The sequence below is a fragment of the Balaenoptera physalus genome, assembly GCF_965194825.1.
Source record: "Balaenoptera physalus genome assembly, chromosome: 5".
NCBI classification, from domain to species: domain Eukaryota; kingdom Metazoa; phylum Chordata; class Mammalia; order Artiodactyla; family Balaenopteridae; genus Balaenoptera; species Balaenoptera physalus.
In genome coordinates, this window is record NC_138884.1 from 124,854,381 (window position 1) to 124,876,444 (window position 22,064).

General features: G+C 39.8%; 1 protein-coding gene and 1 long non-coding RNA gene across 8 annotated transcripts in view; one reads left to right on the top strand and one right to left on the bottom strand.

Moving 5' to 3' along the window:
* Positions 1-7,943: 7,943 nt before the first annotated feature.
* On the bottom strand, positions 7,944-20,708 carry LOC309661349. 7 transcript variants are annotated; one of them, XR_014263958.1, is made up of 3 exons: positions 20,644-20,708; positions 19,450-19,636; positions 7,944-16,811 (listed from the first exon to the last, which is right to left on the bottom strand). It is a non-coding gene; the product is annotated as an uncharacterized lncRNA (long non-coding RNA). The 7 variants fall into 7 exon arrangements; XR_014263959.1 differs by having other exon boundaries at positions 19,450-19,639; XR_014263960.1 differs by lacking the exon at positions 20,644-20,708 and adding an exon at positions 19,741-20,053.
* UGT8 (UDP glycosyltransferase 8) overlaps positions 20,409-22,064 on the top strand; it is a 90,880-nt gene continuing 89,224 nt past the window's right edge. Inside the window, exon 1 of the mRNA XM_082462868.1 lies at positions 20,409-20,664. The gene's annotated coding sequence lies outside the window, so the exon portion shown is untranslated. The remainder of the gene's footprint in view (positions 20,665-22,064) is intronic.

A 22,064-nucleotide genomic window follows, 5' to 3' on the forward strand; every position in this document is an offset into this window, starting at 1 on the left:
ATGCCAGCCATGGCTGGTTTCATCAGATCAAGGCTAGAGCCAACCTTCACAACGTAAAAGTAAGTGATGAGGCAGTGAGTGCAATAAGGTAGCTGCCCGGGAATTTCCTGAAATGCATTGAGAAATTATTGATGCAGGTGCATATTTACCCTAGCAGGGTTTTAATGTGGATGAGATGGATTGTACTGGAAGAGGATGCCAGACTGAAGTTATATCAGTAAGGAGGAAAAGTTGATGCCAGGCTATAAAGCAACAAATGATAGGCTAACTCTGTTGTTTTGTGGCAATTCTTCCAGCGATATGAAGCTGAAGCCTCTCTTAGTTTATCATCAAGAGAACCCAAGAGCCCTTTAAAACATAACCAAGGGCTCTCTTCCTGTTGTGTGGAAGAGTAACCCCCAAAGCCTGGGTTACACAGGCCATTTTCCAGGACTGGTTTTTCCACCACTTTATCCCTGAGGTAGAGAAATACTGCTTAGAGAAGGATGTCCCATTCAACATTCTTTTGCTGCTTGAGAATGCTCTGGGCCACCCTCCATTCATGGACAACTTTCATCCCAACGTCAAAGTACTGCATCTGCCACTGAATACTAATGTCGCTCATCCAACCTATGGACCAGGGAGTTATAGTGATTTTCAAGAAATATTATTTATGTCACCCTTTTCATCAGGCAGTAAAGGTGAGTGATGAATCTGGAACAACCTTGTGACAATTTTGGAAGCACTATAACATCTACAAGGCCATAAAAAACATTGACTTTGCTTGACGTGAAGTTACGGCAATCACCATGAATAGGGTTTGGAAGAACTTTTGCCCGCAGTTTGTTCACGATTTTCATGGATTTGAGAAGGTGGATGAGGAGTCCAAAGAGGTCTTCAGCAACGTAGTGGCCCTCAGCGAGAAGCTGAAGCTAGATCTGCAAGAGGATGACTTCACTGAACCCCTTGCTGTGCAACACGAGGAGGTGACGAATGAAGACCTGATGGAATTGGAGGCCCAGAGAAAGGATGAAGAGAGACAAGAGGAAGAAGAAATAACTGAAGAAGTGAAGAGATTCATGACGCAGGAAATGACAAGGGGATTTTCTTTATTTGAGGAGACACTGTTAGTTTTTGAGGCACAGGACCTGAAGGTAGAACCATACACGAAGCTTGTAGCAGCCGTTCAGAATGCAATCCAGTGCTACCTTGTCATCTATGATGAGAAAAAAGAGCTACTACCCAGACATCACTGGATCGTTTTTTCAAGAGGGTGGATAGAAATGAATCCAGCAAGGAACCAGAACCTGTGCCATCAACATCAGGCGTGAGTGAAATTGCAGCTTGCCCTCCATCTCCTACTGCTGACGATCCTTCAGCTCTACCATCTCCCACCTCCTCTCCCTCCTCCAGCCAGGAACTCTTCTTGCCTGTTCACTCAATGCCAGCCCCTGTAGGCCAGCTGTTGTACTGTACTACTGTACTTTTCAAGGTACTGTACTGTAAGATTAAACATGTTTTCTTTATTTCTTGTGTTTGTTTTTTATGTATTATTTGTGTGAAAAATATTATAAACCTATTACAGTACAGTACTATATAGTCAATTATGTTAGTTGGGTACCTAGGCTAACTTTGTTGTACTTACGAACAATTCCAGGAACACATACCCTGTTCATGAGATCTTAACATCACAGAGGCTACAGTAGAAGTAAGATGAGCAGAAATAAGGAAACAAGGGTCAAAAGAATGTGAAATCTCCTTAAAGACTAGAACACAGCTTAATAAATTGCTCATGTATTTATCTTCCTGACTCAGGCCTTGCTCTTACCCCTAAAAGACTCAAGGGAATGGAAAGATAGAAAACCTATTGAAAGGGCACAACACAAAGGCTTTTAAAGCCTTCTGAATCACAGCCTACGCTCCATCCTCCTAGCAGACTAGTGTTTGTTTTTTTACTCCTCAGAGGTGAAGGAGAAGGAGTGTTAGATCCCCCCTAAATTACTAGAGTTTAGAGTGCTGGTCTAAAGGTGAGTGAGTTAGGAAACAGACAATGTGGGGGGCGGTTAAGAGTCCTGGACTTCAATTCAGGAGGCATGGAAGCCAGGCATTAACTCCTGGTGTTGACTGGAGGCAAATTATTTCATTTCTTTGTTCATCATTTTCCTTTTCTTTCAAACATGGCAGTTGGACTAGACCAGAGGTCTCTGTTGTGTAGTTCAGATTTGAGGTCTTATGATTCTGTGAGATAGTTGCAGAACATGATGGAGGAAATCACAGTCAGGATTTCACGGGATGTCCCTGGTGGTGCAGTGGTTAAGAATCCGCCTGCCAATGCAGGGGACACGGGTTCGAGCCCTGGTCCAGGAAGATCCCACATGCTGCAGAGCAACTAAGCCTGTGCGCCACAACTACTGAGCCTGCGCTCTAGAGCCCGCGAGCCACAACTACTGAAGCCCGTGTGCCTAGAGCCCATGCTCCGCAAAAAGAGAAGCCACCACAATGAGAAGCCCGCGCACACAACGAAGGGTAGCCCCGGCTCGCCACAACTAGAGATAGCCCGCGCGCAGCAACGAAGACCCAACACAACCAAAAATAAATAAATAAAATAAAATAAATAAATTTATTAAAAAAGAAAAAGATTCATGGACTCAAGCCACAGTGCTACCCTGATGTCTGAGTTGTAGGATATCATTGAGGTATTTTAATAAGTAACCTTCTGCCCTCTTGGGTACAGTTTAAGACATAACCTCTGTTCTGCTGTACTCAGTGGGACATACATTGTGTTCCAGTTTAAGTTTTTGGAAGGTGGGTGGAATCTTTTCTTCTTGGGAACAGGTTGTTCCACTTTGACTTTTAAAGGGCTTTGTGGAAATGAATGTTAAGTTTAAATCAGGAAAAGCAATTTTAACACCACACCCTAAAAAAAAAAATCATCTTTCAGGGAAGTAATATTTCATCACGTTAGTCAAAAAGCAAATCTTATTAAGATAATAACTTGTCATCTGTGTGTTTAGTCCTTATTTCACAATATAAGGGTAAAAATGCTACAGTGTGTGTGTGTGTGTGTGTGTGTGTATTTAATGCAGTTGTCAGTGACAACTAAAAGTAGGCATTTTGACCCAGGAAATGTCAGAATCATCAATCCCAAATAAGAGAAACTTTATATTATCTATATTACAAACTATATATTTTGAAGTTAGTCAAATGTGCATAGTTATTTCTTTAAATAACTTGAAATATATCTTTGTGTATCAAATTTAATAACTTCCAAACTTTGTGTTCATAAGAATCACCTGTAAGCTATTGCTAAAAATACTGATTCTTGGTCAGTATTTTGACCCTTGATTTCTGAGATCATTCTCTAATCACTCCAACCTTGGCTGCACATTGAAATCACTGGGGAGCTTTAAAAAAATACTCATGCCTTTGAAATAAGTCAGACAGAGAAAGGCAAATGCCATATGATCTCACTTATATGTGGAATCTAAATGACAAACAAACACAAAAGAGCTCATAGATATAAAGAACAGATTGGTGGTTGCCTGAGGTCAGAGGCGAGGGTAGGGGGTGAGGTGAAATGGGTGAAGCAGGTCAAAAGGTACAAACTTCCAGTTATAAAATAAGTCATGGGAATGTAACGTAGAGCATGGTGACTATAGTTACTAGTACTCTATTGTATGTTTGAAAGCTGCTGAGAGAGTAGATCTTACAAGTTCTCCTCACAAGAAGAACATCATTTGTTAACCATGCATGGTGATGGTTGTTAACTAGAACTATCGTGGTGATCATGTCACAGTATTTACAAATATCGAATCATTACATTGTACACCTGAAACTAATATAATGTTATATGTCAATTATATTTCAAAAATAAGTACAAAAAAATACTCACACCCAGGCCAAGCCCTAGAGATTTTATCATGTGGCCTGGATATCTGGATTTTTAAATGTTCCCCAGGTGATTCTACAGAGCATGAGAAGTTGGGAACAACTGTCCCAGGAGACAAAGCCAGGAATGATCTGCTTCACGAAGTTCCCCAAAGTTCCCTAATCATCAGGCAGGTTTGTAGAACTTCAGATGATCATCTTGAATGACGATGATCCTCTTCCCAAGATGTTTTCAGAACCCATGTGGGGTTTAATTGACGTTATGTTCTGGATCCTGACCCCATATCACACCTGTCTTTGGTTCACTCTCACTCTGGTGCACCTGATTAATATTCTAAGCAATGATTCTGTTACATCAGAGCTTCCCAACTGGCAGTTGTTCTTGAAAATGCAGTGAGCCACACCTTAGACCTTTTGAGTGGGAATCTCTGAAGGTGGAGTTCAAAAATTTGCATTTCTAACAATTCAGAAATTTGTATTTCTAAGCCTCCTGGGTGGTACCTGAGTACGGCAAAAGTTACAGACTGCGAGAGCAAGAGAAGACAAAGAATGGTGCGAGCACAAGAGGCAGATACTAATATCCTGCTCTCATTTCCTCCAGTCAGGGCACCTTTCATAGAGGCAAACTAAGCCCCTCTGTGGTAATACTAGAGAAAGCTTTTGAAAGTGTTTGGCGTGTCGACTGTGAGCATTGTACATATGAAAGGTAAATATGACTCACAAGTCAATGAAATCACACCTTGTTACTCCACAAACATACTTAACTCTGTGTAAACATTTAAGTGAGAACGTGGCCTAAAATTAGGGAAAGTAGGGTTGTCAATACACAGTCACTTTGTAGCTCCTTGTTCTTGCGAGGTTTCTGTGTAGCACAGACTTGAGATAATAAATTCATTTTCTAGAAAAAAAATCTTAAAATTTTGATTATTATCATCCAGTTGTATATTGAGGTATTTTCTTATGTTCACCAAAGATGCCCAGCCCCCCCAAAAAAACCCCTCAGAAATAAGTGACCTAAAGTTAAATACTTTTTATAAAATACATGTCTACCCCGCTAGAATGTGGGGCAGTGCAGGAACTGCATATTCTGTCTTGTTTGCCATTGTGTAACTAGCCCTTGGCGCTCTACCTAGCATATACGTGATTAAAATATTTGATTATTTGAAGGTCAAATGAAGGCCATATATATCACTTGTTGAAAATTCTCCAAATAAGACAAGTTTATAAAAAAATTTCACTTAAACTTATAACTAGAATGGTGTGGAAAACAATAACAGCAGCAGCAGTGACAATCTAGTAAGTTTAAACTTGGAAATACAAAGTAAACTCACAGATTTCCTTATGGCATTTATTCTGGATAGGAAGTACAGACATTCTAATTATCTATTTTAGATATGAAAAGTGATGATTCTTAACTCCCTCAGCAAACATCTCAAAGCCCAAATTAGGAGTTGGACTAGTTGGTATTTTTAGTTTTATATTAGCTATGTAATTAATATTAGCTTTTTAATATAGCTTTCTATCTATGTAGAGACCTATGTTTATATATCTACAGATATAGCTGGTTCTCAAGCTAGCAAAATATATATCTGAAACAGGAGGGAAGGAGGCAGGGCACAACCTTTGAAAGAATGACATAGCCCGAGGACATGACATAAACTGATTAGAGCCAAATGGATCCAAGATGGCAGACAAGTCGACTTTTTCCACTAGACCTTGAGCCTCAGTATACACTCACGTCAGCAAGCTAAATGACACACCCACAGGCGCCATGACAGTTCCAAGACCGACCGTAAGGATCAAAAAGGGGGCGGTGGCCCAATTTTCCAGAAATCCCCACCCCTTCCCAAAATAGCTGGAATACTCCTCCCACTCATTAGCCTATGAAATTACTCACCCCTATAAAAACTGACAACCCCATACCCTGGGGCCTTTTCTCACCTTCTGAGATGGCCCACACTCTACGTCTGTGGAGTGTGTTTCTCTCTAAGTAAATCCACCTCTTTCCTATCACTTTTGTCTCTCACTAAATTCTGTCTGCAATGAGACGTCAAGAACCTGAGCTTCATTAAGTCCCCAAACCAGGTGTGTGATCTCAGTTGGAAGACTGTGGGTGTTGGCCGGCTTCGAGTCCCGGCATGTGGGTTCAAGTCCCAATCTGAGGTGCACGTTTTCATATCTATATATATGGCCTATATGAGAAGTGAAAAGATTATTTAAAGAAGTCCATGGGGTTGCATGATTTAAATTTGACAATTTCTAAGTTTTATACTTAATTTGTTTTTGTTAATTTATTTCTTTGCTGGTATTATTATTTAGAAATTGATGACAATGAAATTTCATATAGGTTAGCATAGTAATAATAGTATTTCACATGAGCTAAGAGCAGTGGCTGGTAGACTGGCCCAATTCTAGTTCCTGACTATCATTTAATAGCTGTACATATGACTTTGTATGGGTCAAGGTCCAGTCAGGACAGAGAACACCAGTAGCTTGACTGTTACTTCAGTGTAAGTTGTTATTTAAGTTAAATGAAGTAGAAGTCCAGATTTCTCAGAGGTTGCAAGTGCTGGAAGCAGCCCTCATCTCTTAATACTAGGGGGAAAAGAGACGAAGTTATTGAAATTTGGAACCATAGGGCATGGGACCCGGACCTCCAAGGAGAAGAGCTTAATGAAGCTGGTTCTGCAAGAGTTGCACAATTGCAAACTGGATTTTCATGCAGCTAGAGAAAGGACTTCTGTCGGAGTGAGAAACCTTCAGGGCTAATACCCGTAGCACACACATGCAGACAAGAAGCCTAGAGGAATCCCACATGAAACAGGAAAGAGCATACGCCTTCTCCCTCCTCTCCCTCCTCCCCCTCCTCCTCCCCTCCTCCCCCTCCTCCTCCTCCTCCCCCCCTCCTCCCCCCTTCCAGTCACCCTCACACACCCCCTCTTGGCAGAGACTAACATAGACACAGCTGGAGAAGCAGAAACATGGCTTCTCAGCCTGAGAATCACAAATCACAGGGGAGAAAGGCCGAGAGATAAGTTAATAACTGATGCAAGAAGCATAGTGATAAGTGTTGCATGGTAGATAAGAGGAGACTGGTAGGTTGCCCTAATTTAGTTCCTGACCTCATCACTTAATAGCTATGTGATCTTTGGTTACTTATACTTGATAAAATTAATTTGCCCTAGGTATAAAATAGGAAGAGTGTTAACATCTTGGAGTTGTTGTGAGAAGTGAATTCAATAATGAGGTAAACTGCTTATCATACAGGCACAGATGAGTGTGTGACAAATGTGAGCTATTATAAATTTTATTTGCATTATATAGCAAGATAGTACCTTGATATATTTTGAGTAAAAACTTCTGACTTACATAACAGATCAGTGGTTTTCAACTTATGAGTCTTCAGTACCTGGGAAGGCTTGGATTTATAGTAACCTTCCTGAAAATTAATATGCATATTTCAAGCAATAAGATTCTGAAAGTATAACTACAGTCATTCATTAATTCATAATCTTCCCATTATGTGCTGTGTCCCTGTCACTGTAGAATTTACAGTTTAGCAGAGGATAGAGACAACTGAACAATTACCATAAAGCAGTATAAAGGCCAGGATAGGGAAAGTATAGGGTATAACAGAGACGGGCAACCAACCTCAACAACGGCTCATAGAATATTTTCCAAGGAAGAGAAGCTTGAGACCTGAGTAGCCTAGCCAGGCAAAGTTTGCAGAGAACAGAGGCACTCCACATACTTTATAAAATTAAAAATAAAGAAGTTATAAGCAAAAGGTTTTGCACCACTAGTGACAATGGAAAAGCTAGCATTCAAGGAGCATATTAAGATCTTCAGATTGTACAGTGAGAATGTTTAATCCTATTTCTTGAAAGGCTTAAGACAATGTCATATAATTTTTTCAATCCTTCTAGAGAATTCAGTGGAGTGCTGAGTGGATAAAGCTCAATATATATTTGTTAGAAAGTACAGGTCTATAGTTTTGTACTGTTATGGCTCAGGGTCTGTCTGGTGAGATTGGTATCCATCATACACTGGGGTTATCAGCTGAGCACCCTGACATTTTGGAACAGAGATTACAAAGTAGGGAAGGAAGTGAATTGTGTTCTATTAATTCATTTAATAATAATCCAGTTTATATATCATATATACATAATTTCAGAATTCTATTATATATATATATACATATATATATATATATATATATATGAATAGCTCTGAACTCCTACACACAACAGTAGTGGGGTTATGCTTCTAAGGCTGTTGCATCACATTTTTTTCCCTCTTGGTCCCTGGTTTTGATTGTACATCCATGTGTTATAGAGATCAAAGAATTATTGCTGCGAACATCTTGGTGGAGTTATTGTTTCAGTGTGAAATGACTCTAGATGTTCCTGACTTCTTTTTATAGTTGAAATAACAACTTGACTATACAAGATAATTTTTTGTATTCAGGTTTCATATATGACGTTATTTGTTGTACAATATCATTGGCCAGAAAACCTAGATGTCTTAGTTCAATTGCAGATCTGCCTTTAATGATCTCTTGTTCTCTGAGCTCATAAGTCATACCTTGCGTTAGGCCATTATTTCTTTATAAAATACATGTGATATTTATCACCAGCCTACCTCCAAGAATTCTACAAATGATTAGTGAGACAATGATTTCAAAGCTGTCTGGTGTTCTCTGGGGAAAATACATTGCATGAAATTAGCATTAAAAAGAAGAGTGCATCCATATACAAATGAGAAATAATGATAATCCTTTACATTTTGTGTACTCTTAAACCTTATTAAGAAGTCAACAGACTATTTTTATAATGTTCTCTATCAAGAGGGAAAACATGATGAAATAGAAATGTGTCTACATATGTGTGTATATATGTTTTGAGCAGAAACTAGCTTGAGGGAGAATAATTGGAAAACACAGAGATTCCTGATGCCTTAATTTCTGTAGAGACAGTACACACATGCAAAGTGGGACTAATCATAGGATACACAGAATAACCATAAATTGTTCAGTAATCAAATGAGGAAAAAAGACTCAGAAAGGGAAAGTTATTTTTCCAAAGTCACACAAATAGAGAGATGGCCAAGAGAGGATACTTTGCTCCCCTTCCACATTAAATCAATAAATAATAAGCATGTGCCAAACATCCTTTTTGGGAAATGCAGGAGTAAGGGACAGTTCCTCAGGAATATACAGTTTAGTATGGTTTCCAGCTCTTCATACATTTATATTGTATTAAGGGAAGCAATTTGAAGAAAGGCATGAATGAACTGGGGGTCCTTGTAATAAAAATACATCATTTTGAGACATCCAGAGTGATATGTTTTATATGTTTATATACATATTATATATATTATGTATATAATATATAATATCCTATATACATTGGAAAGTTAACTCTTTTGGGAGAACAAAGTAGGGAAATGCAACAGGTTAAAGGTGAACAAAATCTGTTATGAAGCATTTTTGCACTAAGAATAAATATTCATCAAATTAATACAAGCACAGTACCCCAAGATACCATGTCAGTTACACTTTCAAAAAACCTGACCATCTTTCACTATTCTATATTTGTCTGTTTTTACAGTGTACTAAGTTAAAGATAGGAGTAGCTCTGCATCTAGAGGGCACACTCGCCTATACTAATATATACCTTTCTTTGTGGACTAAATTTCCCTTTTCACAGGTGTAGTTAAAATTAAGCCCAGTCATCTTGTTAGATAAACTAGTTACTGCTACTTCCGGGTAATTTCCATAAAGTACTGGTAAGACATAATTCGATACCTAAAGTTCTAAATGACTTAGTGGTCTAATTGCTTATCTTAGTGCTTAAGACATCTACAGGGGAGAGCAAAGCCTTCAAACCATTAGGGCTGTGTCAACTACCTTAGTCACTTATTTTGTAATGTTTTAATGGTTGCGATCTCTATTACAGGCCAAATCCACGGTCAGATTTGCAATCCTGATCTATGTAATCTGTATTGCTTCTAAAAACCTAGGCACTTATTCTATATTACGAAGCTTCTCTCACAGGAATGTATCTTTAAATATGAAAGTAGTAGGCAGAATGACAAATATAGGTTCTATTATGATACAGTTAAGTAGGCTATTCTTCTGTAAGCTCACTTTCTAAATACTCTGTGTCAATAGTAAGACTACGTTTACTACCAGATAATAATCATAAAATCACAATTAAAAAAACTACCATTTCCAAGCAAGTGTTCTTCAACCTATTATTCATTTAAATTGACTGAAACTCAAGTATCCAATAGCATTTATCAACTGCCTATTATGTTCTAAGCAGGACAAATGTATTTAATAATTGCAAATCTCGCTTCAAAGACACATTTTCCAAAAAAATTATATTGACTCATAGGTTTGAGGCTAATATTATTAAAAATTGATTTGATTTGAAAGTGGCTATACATATACAAACTGATTTTAAAAATACTTTCAAAGGTAACTGCCTAAAAACACAGTTGTCCTTCAGCTGTGCTTTGGGATGCCCTTCAACTCTGTTTCTATTTCTCAAAGTAGATTTGAAATTTCCCATTTGGAACTGTTTTTAGAGCAGGTAAACAAGCCACATTAAACATGTAAGTGTCAAACAGTAATCAGTATCGAGGCTGCAAAGAACAAAAGAGCTTTATGTGGGGTCTTAAGTATTGCGATGTGAGAAACACAGATTTGGGTAAAATTGAAAGAGTGTTCAGGAGAAGAGAAAAGGTCAGGGTCTTATACAGACAAAAGCCACACGATTAAGGTTGTCTGGCAAGAATTGTGATCGACTCTGACACGAGTCAGGAAATATTTCTCCTTAAGGAATCATGAGTAATTTTAGGATAAGGGTCTGAAAGTATCTCGAGTTTCTGGCAGATGTTCTGGTTGCCTTCATTAGGAAAATAAGTGGTCAAAAGTCAGATTCTGAGATGTGCGTAAGTCACCCTTTCTCAGTGGCCTCCCGACTCCATTTTAAGAGAACTCTCCTAGCAATACCAACTTCATTTTGATTTTCCCTTTACATAAGATGTTTCTTAGTAGTCATGTTATTTTTTTTTTTACCAAAATATGACCTTACCATCTTGACTTGATCCAGTTCACCAGGTTTGCTTGGCTCAGAATAGCATTTATTTCCAACAAGCAAATTCATTCACAAAAGACAAAGATTTCTCATTATTGAAAATGCTCCTGAGAATTGTGCCACAGGCCGTGATGGCAACTTTTCAAGATTAGTTCTAGCTTTCCTTGACTAATGGCTACTGTAGACGGGTACACAGTTTCCCAAGGTAAGGGCTTGGTAGGAAATGATTTATTTGGATGTCTAAGTTCTGGTATTTTTGTTTAAACAATCTGTTTCATTAATTTATGTTACTCGATTAGGCACTGTGAGTTAATGATTTTCTCTGCTATTTACGGTTATTTACAGATCCTATAAATTAACACAGTTCTTATTACCACTTCACCCAAGCTTTGAAGGGATCATTTGAAACTCAATAATGAAGCATTAAAGGATTTTCAGGTATTTTTATTAATTAATGAAAACCAAAGCTAACAAATGTCTCCTGTCTATGTCTTAATGATCTTGTGTGATATTACAGACACTAATGGTTTCCTTTGCAAGAGTTAGTTAATGGTCTTATGCCTTTATTAACAGAATCCCTCTCTTCTATGAAACGACCAGAAAGTGCGTGTGAAGAAAGGTGGAATGCTTTAAGGAAATACTTAAGGGGAGGGGACTAAAAGAGAAAAGAAAGAAAGCAAGAAAGAATTTCTTATTCTTTTAAGAATGCATGCTTCTCATTAACTTCATGTACACTGCATGAATGCTAGCATGGTGCAGGAAAAATATTTCAGGAACAAACTTTAATACTATTAATGCGAGCTGATTCTGCAATCCACTCCATTTTTCATTACCATTTTAATGGTTTTAAAAATAAGCATTTGTTTAATTTGAATAATTCTGAAGGCTCTGGGGCATAGGACCTGTCCCTAGTTGTTACCCTGGGGAGAGTAGGCCTGGTGCATAGTGACCAGGGAATGTGGGAGCCTGATAACAGAAGTGGGCATAATGTGTCCTTGATCGGCTGCTCAGGAACGAAAACTGACCAGATTCTAGCCAGGACCTCCGAACTGGGTCAAGGCTATGCTTTTAAAATTTTAAATATAATTTTAATTATATTACAGTAGTAGATGAATAATATATATTTATTGAATGAGTTGTTTAAAGTTGAATATTATTTATGGTGCTTTTTTTTTTTTTGGTGCATTTTTGAAACTGAAAATTTTTTCATGTTTTATATGTTCTAGGACATAAATACAGCTTTATACATATGATTAGATTGAACATCAGCACAACTCTATGCAATACACTTACAGGTTATTAGTTTTCACAAATGGATATTCTCCTATGTCCACTCTTTCTGATGGACTTTAAAATAATTTTCTTGAGTGCCAACATTCCTAAAAAAAGATAAGCATTTGTTGTAATTAGCTACAATTATTATATGGCTATTTTTCAGTTATAACTACAGAATCCAAAATCAGGGTTAATTCTAAGATATTGCAAATAAACTTGTAATCATAATTTACAACAATCATAATTTTAACACTTCTATTATCTCGAAAAATTATTAGAACTACACAAATGCTTATGATCAAATTGCCTCAGTTTTCTCACCTATAACATAAAAGGGTAAAACAATTGATTATTCTGAAATCTGGCTGATCAAAATAAAATTGGGAGCTTTTATTTTTAATGATTTTTAAAATTTTTGAATAATTTTAGACTTACAAAAAACTTGCTAAAATAGTACATCAAGGTTTCAGACACCGCACATCCATTTCTCCATAGTATTAACATCTCATATTAATATGGTACATTTGTTACAAATAATGAACCAATACTAATACATGATTATTAACTGAAGTCCACGCTTTATTCAGATTTTCTTATTTTTTATCGAATGTCCTTTTTCTGTTTTAGGACCCCATCCAGCATACATTACATTTAGTCATTACGTCTCCGTACGCTCCTCTCTGCTGTAGTAGCTTCTTAGACCTTATTTTTCCAAGACCTTTACGCTTTTGAGAAATACCAAGTATTTTGTAGAATGTCCCTCTATTGGAGGTTACCTGATGCTTTTTTCATGATTAGACTGGGGTTATAAGCTCTGAAGAAGAATACTGGAGATTTTTTTAAAATATACATTTCTGTATTTATAATTTTGTGGATCTAGGATGGGGCCTGAGAATTTAAAATTTTTCAAAGTCTCCTCAGGGTTCAATCATTACTTCTGGTGGGTGCTATTTGCTCTGTCTAGTAACAACCAGACATCAGTTAAGGATTAAGATCTGAGAATCTAATCTTTCTTCAGTTCTGGAAAATTCTTAGCTATCAAAATTTCTTTTGATATTTCAACCTTTCTTTTCTTCTGAAACTCCAGTTACATGTATAATTGAGTTAATGCATTCTCTAGGTCTCTTAATGTTGGTGCGCACGTATATGTGTATGTTTTTCTCTCCTCCATCCTGAGTGAATTTCTCAGAACAATCTTCAGATCTACTAATTTCTCTTCACAGATGTATAGAATTTATTCCTTACAATGAATTTTAAAGATTTCTATTTCCTTTTGCATGTCCAAACTTTTCTTGAGATGTTTTTGCCTTATAAATTCAGAATGAATTTTTAATTTTGGTTTTTAATAGATGCTATTTCTTTATTAAGTGTATTTTAAAGTCGTTGTCAAATGAGTCCATAAATTAACATAATTTACAAAGAATTCATGTTTGGAGCACTGAGGTTTTTGTTTGGCTTTTTTTAACCTTAGAGTTCTTCGTTTGTCTTTGGATTTTAGTATGTATTTTATCCTGACTGGAGAGGGACAACTTTTTTCTCCTGGTCTGACCTTTCTCATCTAATAGTTTTCAGGGGCCTGTGATTGCCTTCACCTGGCACCCCTGAGCCACCAATCCAGAACCAAGTTTTATAACAGCATTTTAAGTCTCCTGCTCTGGGGAGATATTGAAGACACCAAAGGTCCATGCAACTAGAGTCAGCTAGCAACTTGATTTGATTCCTAGTTTTCGGTCCTCACACCCCCTATAACCACTGTTTTCTATGTAGCTAGGTTTCTAGCCTTTTTATTCAGACTCCATTCACATTTGTGGGAGTTCTGGTCCAGCCCTTAGTTCCTCTTCCTGTATGGAGTACTGAATTAGTTATCTGTTGCTATATCACACATTACCACAAACCCAGCAGACTGAAACAAGACACATTTGTTAACTCACAGTCATGGGTCAGGAATATGAGCATCGGTTACCTGGGTCTTTCTTATAACCAGGGATTCTCAAGGCTACACGCCAGGTGTTGGCCAGGTTGCCTTTTGACTGGGGAAGAATATACTTTAAAGCTCATTCAGTTGTTTGCAGAATTCACTCCCCTGCAGCTGTATGACTCAGGACCCCAACTTCTTGCTGGCTGTTGCTTGGAAGCCACTCTTAGGGCCTAGAAGCTGCTCTCAGTTCTTTGCCATGAGGACTTCCCCCATATGGTGCTTATTTCCTCAAGCCTGCAAGGAGAGTCTCTCCTCTCAAGAACGACCCTCTACTTCTTTTAAGGGCTTTCACCTGATACCCTTAAAGTCCTACCCACACAGAATAATCTACCTTTTGATTAATTCTACATTACCAGATTTGGGGCCTTAACTACATAAAGGCCATATTCTAGTGGCCAGAAGCAAGTCAAGGTCCCACCCACACACAAAGGGAGGGAATTATAGAGAGCATGATGTCAGGAGGTGAGAATCATGGGGTTACCCTGGGGTCTGTCTGCTACAAGCACCTTTAGTCCCCAAACCACCATCGATGCATCGATGTCCAGTCCCAGAAGACACAAATCTTGGCCCCAGCTTGGCCTCCTGCTTTGCATTTCTGTTCTATTACTAGCTCAGGAAGATGTTTACCTTGTTTCTCACTTCCTCTATGTCTATCTAATTGGTGTGTTTTAGCCTTTTATATTTTATCAGGCATAAATTTGTGTTTGAAACAGAAAGGTTTTGTAAAAGCATAAACATATAAGCCATCTTACGCCATCAAAAAATTTCTACCTTATCAGGGTTAGGACAAGTTTCTGAAACACTGGGTATGTTTTGTTTTTTTTATATTTTTAAAAAAATTTTTTTGGGTATGTTTTAATGGTAAAGAAGTATTTATCCAAATGGTTTGGGGAAGATGGATTGGTAGACAGGATTATTTTTGGTGTGAAAGGATAGGGAATTGGTCAATATAACTGGGGCATTTAAAAATTAGCCATCACATTTTTAAAAACAATTTTAAAAGTAGTCTATACCTGCTTTACAGCTTCTAATTATACCCTGGAAAGACCCACTCAATCTTCATGTCCTCACACTATAGAAATAGTGCTGTCACTGACAAGGGTTTTTCCTACTTGGCTCGCCCTTTGTATGGGCTATTCCATCAGACAGTTTATTACACCATAGTTCTTTATTACACAAAAGTAAGGGAGGCAGTGAATGAAAAACAAGGCAAGAAAAGAGATACTCAGAACAGGATTCCAACCATAAAATTAAATACACTCAGGTAACATAATGATCTCAACACTAGGGTCAAAGTCCTTAGTGTTTGTTTTTCATTGATACAGAAACCTACTTTCTTTGCAGACCTTGGGAGGGTCAGGCTTAGGCCTGACACTTATGAACAAAAATATACTTAATAGTTTCATCTGGGAGTTAAAGCCTGACCTGAGAAAGTGACTATTTAAGCACCATGATTTTAAGATAACCATATTAAATAAGAGTCACAACATATTGCTAATACCAATCTGCCAGGGCAAGTCCTTTCTTTCTTTTCTGAAAATAATACAATTAGTTCTTTATGTTAAAAGGCAGAGTGTATAATTCTAAAACACTTTGTGGATTCTGGGGTTCTTCTTTAACTTTCCCAATAAATGCAAGTTGACTAGGCAGATAAATTAACGTTTACTTAGGGAAGCACACAGACCATGGTACCAGGGGGACATAATCTAGGTCATAAAGTTTTGATATTTTAGAATCATGTTCAGTGGATCTGAGAGCCACTGTACAAGGGTGATTAATAAAAAAAATATGGATGAAGATGGGTATCTATGAAAGTATAAAGCAGATATGGTAAACATAACCTCATTCACCTAGTGCTGGAACATTAGAATTAGTTGGTATTGCCTTGAGTTTGCAGGGTATTTAGGTCAAAATAAATTATGATGCTATAATTGTAATATATTATGCAGCTCTTTATTCCCAGGAGGCACCACAGGCTGAACATAGAAAGGCTGTACTTTGTAACACCTGCAAAATGGGTGGGAAAGGAAGCTGTTGCAGACCCAGGCTTAGCTATGTATGATGTCACGTAGTACCACCTGTTCTCTTGTAAAATCTTGGCTGGTATCACCGACAGAGACTCAATATAGGGCTACCTAAGAATCCAGGATAGCAAACTTTCCAGTTCTGAAAGGCCAAAGGCCTTAAGACAGATATTCTATCTCCATAGTTTCCCACAACTAACTCTGAACAGGGTTCATCATGAAGTTTCAGAAATTATTTTAAAAGATTTAACTTACTGGGTACTAGATTAGAGAGCAAAGTTTTATTGATGACATTTTCTAATCATGAAAAGAAATACTGCTTCAGAAGAACATACAGAATAAGCTAGTGATGTCTATAATCATGTAAGCAAAATTATTAAACGTACAAGTTTTTTTTTTTTTTTGGCTTGCCCTTTATATCAGGTTTTCCTTTAGACAATTCAAAAAATGTATCTTTTGATGAGAATCGAGTAGTTATCCATCACTTCCACAATTCTAGAAATCCCTCTTTCTCCAATCCTTCTGTTAAAATTTGATCCATAGATCAACATTTTCTAAAGAAACCTATAATGCATAATAAAACAGAATTAAGATGAAAAATGAAAAAAACTGCATATATTAAAACTTATAAAAATGAAAATATTTGCACGTATTAAAAAAATGGGATATGGCACTAAGTAGAGTGTATAGTTGAAACTGAAAGCAAGAAGCTGATGTTTGCAAGAAAATAAGAGATGATGGAAAAGGAAAAAGGAAAGAGCCAAAAGGAGAAGGTGAAGATGTGATAATCTGCCTATTTTTATCTTATGGACTTTGTGTATGATCTTCATTCTGTTTGTCCTCAGGTTTAGTGTTCTTACAGTAAGTCAGAGTCTACAGGAAACAGGAATTAAACAAAATAATGGCAACAATTTAAAACTGGATACACAGAAAATTAAGCCCCTCTCATCACTAGGTACCTTTGTACTGTGACTTGCCTATTTAGCAGCTGTTCTGGGGTAAAAGAGGAGACACAGCCAGGCAGACTGGGTTTATGTGCTTTTTGAATTCCAAGGGTTCCCCAAATAGTCAGGTTGGATTTATGTACTTCAACATTCTCTCTGACCAAGACTTGAACTCCACTATGCGATCTAGTCTGAATAGACATAGTGGCTCAGGGCATGATCTTTGACTCAGAATTCAATTCAGTTCCCAGTTTTGCCACTTTCCAGTTTGACTCCCCAAACTTCTGCTACTCTGTCTTCAACAGGAAAAAATAATAGTACCTACCTCCAGGATTTTTATGAAGATTCAATGAGATCACTCATTAACTTAGCATTGTGCCAGGAATTACACTTTGAAACCTCAAGTAGGAGCCATAATAATCATTATTATTATTATGGAGAGCAGCATCAAATTAGGCCTAAAGAGTTTTTGTGTGCATTTAGACTCTCTATGCTCCTCAGAGCTCCAAAGTAGATAATCACATTTCTTGGGAACTAAGCAGAGCTCAAAGGCCTAGTTTGTGAAGTCAGTGATGTTTCCAGTCATAAGGTACCCCACTGCAATATATTCAGATATTTGGGACTATTAGCAAAGGGGTTTTGGAATGTACAGCCACCCATATTTCTCCCCATGATTAAACTTTAATCCATTCTGCTGTATTCTACACTATATGGTCTATATTACAAGGCAAATGATATAAAACTGTACCATTTATAACTGATTAAAGTCCCAGAGTTCATGGTTAATAATCACCAGGCTAAGCTAGTATTTCTCATAAGTTATTGTTTATCTCCCAATAAAATCATACGGGCCCAAATGACTAAAGAACCAAAAGCATTTTTTAAAAATTAAAAATTTTTAAATTTAATTTTTTAAATTAAAATTAAAAATTTAAAAATTATCAGTATACTGATACACTTGGTCTACCGAAATAATGAGGGAATTTTAATATCACATTTCACATTGGCTAGAACTTCCTTACTACAGATATGCTGTTCAATTCAACATTCTATAAACTGAAGCTGATAGGCAGAATTTTGTGTGAATCTGGATGGGAGCTTGGAAGATGGATTAAATATGAAAAATACGCACTCTACCTTCAAGAGAAGGAGCAAATGCTTTCATTATTTACTTTATCCAGCCATTCAGTCAATAATATGAAGTGCTAAGTGCTGGTAGATTTTTTAAAAAAGAGAGAGACACTCACCAATTTTCTTTATACTTTCAAGCTCCCAAAATGCAATTCAACTATTTATACAATGACTGACTTAACTTGTTTTAAATTATGGGATGTCCTTTGTGTGCAGAGCTGTGAGAAATTCGATAATCATTATATAAAGAATGTGGGAGGCAACAGAGAAACCAAAGAAACAACAGACATGGACGTATCCACACATAATAGAGCAATGCATTTTCTTCCCAAAAGTCTGCCAAAATCTTATACAGTGGTCAGTTTACATGACTTTATAAGCAAAGAAATGTGACACAGATTAAAAAAAATTTTTCACACAATAAAAGTTAACGTTTTCACTTAATTTCTAGTAATTTTTTGACCATGAATTTACAAGTGCATTATGCAACAAACAGCTTGCAACTGCTTGAACAAGTGTTTGAAGCTTGACACTTGAGAGAACAGAGCTTTCAAAGTAAATGCTTAAATTCTCTTATGTTAGATTGTTACCTATGTTCACATTTTAGGTTTTTCTAATGAAATTAAATAAAAAATAGAGGACAGTAATCTCCTTGGATTAGGTACGAAGGCTGAAAAAATATCCCCTGTGCTTTTCACAATATTTCAAATTTCTGATCTGCAAAGAAAGTAAGCACATTCTTTTCTGAAATCCACATTTGGAAGTCTATCGGTGAACATTCTTTAGTATTTGGACTTCGGACCCTGCACTTATTAAATATAGAGTCATAAGTAAAATGAGAAATACAGTGTATGTTAGATTTTTCCCCCACTTAACATTTAGTAATACTATATACAATAAAACATAATTTCCGTTTCCTTTTCTAAGGGCACAAAGTCCCAATCTATTTTTGAAATTCGGTTTGGAGCAAGAAAAGGATGGCCTGACTTGGCATTTTTCCCAATTCCAGTGTTTAAACGTATAACGTTCACGTGCAGTGGCGGCATCTTAGCTTCTGGAGCTTACACCCGACATGATTTTTGCTTTTCTGAAAGTTATGTCGTATATATATTTATCGAATACATTACCAATCATGCTCAAAGGAAAAGCCAACAACACTGTTAGATTTTCCTGGTTCCCAGGAAGCTCGCACCCTAGGGTCAGACTCTTAAAGGCGCTTGGGCTCTCGGGTCTGAGGCGCCACAGGAAGGGCCGCTCCAGCAGGCCTGGGTACGCAAAGGTGCTTCCTGGCTGGGACGCCAACTTGGCGAGGATCTGCTGTTGGCAAACACAGATTAGTCAGGATAAAGTCGCCACAGACTCAACCAAGCAAAGCATAAATGGCCCTTTCAGCACAAGCCTGAGAGGAGGGATGTTACCGAGCGCAGCAACCCAATTTCTTTTCTCCGGGATCCCCAAACTCGTGTTTTCGAACGCTTTCCGATTCACGAGGCAGGTGGCTTGATCACCTAAGTGCCCCTCTCCCGCTTTCCTTCGCGTATTTCCTCCACCTCCTAGCCCAAGTTTGACTTTTTAATGGATTCGGGAGGTCTGAGGCAGACTAGGAGGCTGGGAAGGGAAGGAAGGCGCACGACCACCACACCACGCAGATTCGCGCGGCGCTGGCGTGATGAAAAAAGGCGGGCACGCGGACCAGACGGGAGGTGCCGGAGAGGGCACAGGGCACGCCTCGCTCGGGGAGCAGGGGGCGGGGCCACGTGCCGGTTCCAGGGTTCCGAGCTCGAGCACCGGAGGGCTCGCGAGCGTCCCAGCCTGTCCGCCGCCCGCCGCTCCGCCCGCGAGCATCCCAGTCCCAGGACTCTAAGCCCTCGCTCAGCCCGCGAGCGCGTGGCACGAAGGCGCGCCCGCATCCATGCCCCAGCCGAAGGAGCTGGAGGCGCTCGCAGCCCCAGGCGTCTGATGAGAGACTGAGCGCGTGGCTGACCTCGTCGTGCCCCGCTGAGCCAGGCGCGGGAGGAGAGGGGCGCGCTCCAGCTCTGCTAGCCGCGCGCGAGGCGGGGCGGGGCTGGGCGTGGCCGGGGGGGCGCGGCCGCCCGCCGAGAGCCGCGGAAGAGCACGCGCGCCGCGGACCCGAGGGAGGACACGGTTAAAGCTTTGCCATCAATTGTGAGTCCGGAGAGCCAGTCCTAAGCTAACACACTAACTCTGCAGCCTTCCTCACGACCCCAAGCCACCGAAGGCGGCGACACCTGATCCAGCACACAAACGGGTCCCTTCTGTCCCCGGATACAATTTCGCGGCGGAGACACACTCAAACTCACGCGCAGCAGCCAGGAGCGGAGGTAAGCGGAGGGACCACGCCGCTCCAGAGGGCGGGAGGGGGGCGGGGCGGCAAGAGGAGAGGGGCGTTGTTTGCTCCCGGAGGTGAGTGCCGGGCGGATGGCTGCGACCTAGGGGTGGGGGGGGGGTGGGTAGAGAGCAGAAAGTGCAGATGGGGTTGGACTGAAGGGGTTAGGCGTTGGGGGTGGGTAGGCTCTGGGGCGGAGGGGTGTAAACGAGATCTTTCCTTGCTGCCCCGCTCGCGCCCGTGCTCCTTTCCCTGCCGTATGGCGCCCGTTTGAGGGTCCTCTCGCGTTTCGTGCGCGTAGGCTGAGAGAGGGGATCACCCGGCGTGGATCTGGCCAAGGACCTTGCACTTGACCCTGGAGCTATGGGCACCGCGGAGCCCCCGCCGCCAGCCAGGGATGGGGGCCCGGGAGGTGCTTGGGAAACTCGCAACTCTCCTCTACTTCGTTCTCTCCTGAGGGGGAACTAGACCTGGGTGCATTGGGGGTAGCGCGTGTCTTGGGGCTACACACGCACACGCACAGACACAGGGACCTTTCAGTGCCGGCAAGCCTGTGCGACCCCCGGGAATGGACAGTGGTGGCAGGGTCTCCGCGCGGATGCGGGAACCATATGGCGTGCCCTTGCTTTAGAGAAGCGTGTGCGGATTAGGAGGCGAGAGAAGGACGCGCTGCAGGAAGTAGGGCGCCTTCCACGGGCCGGAGGAGCGTCGAGGGGCCTGGGATGCGTGGTTTGGAGTTGTACGAGGCAAACTGCATCGGAGTGCGACAGGGCGAAAGGACAGTCATGCGTGGCGAGGGGGTTACTCAATCTGTATGTGTAAATTCGCTGGTTTAATGGAGGGTTTATGAAGTTGAGTACGGGGAACGTGCCACTCTGCAGCACTTCCTTAGGGAATGTACCACCTCTGTACCTCTACCTCTGGTTCCCATCGCCGAAAAGCAACCCCAAGGAGTGGGGGGGGGGGGGCGGTGAGGAGGAGAGAAAGTGAGAGAACTTCTGAAAGTACTCTAACTCGGAAGGCTAGATTGTGTTAACTAGTCATTCTCACGGGGGAGAGGGCGTATCACAAGGGGGAGGAGTGGGTAGCCTTCGAGTCACCTGCATTATGAACCAGTTTTAGCAGTAGAGGCAGCCTTTTATTTCAAGTGGGTTCCACCCAGAAACGATAGGAAAAACACTACTCTAAAAACCTTCGGTTTCCCTTGGGCTGTCATCTCGTACAATGAGTCTTTTTAAGATTAATGAAGGTGTGGTAGTTTGGCTAGATGTCAAGTGTGCTGTTGTTTCTATTTATGATAATTTCATGTTTAAAGAAAAAAAAAAGTCTCCGCTCGGAATTGGTGTAATTGGTGTGCTTTATTTCCACTTACTCCCAGAAAAAAATGCCACTTGA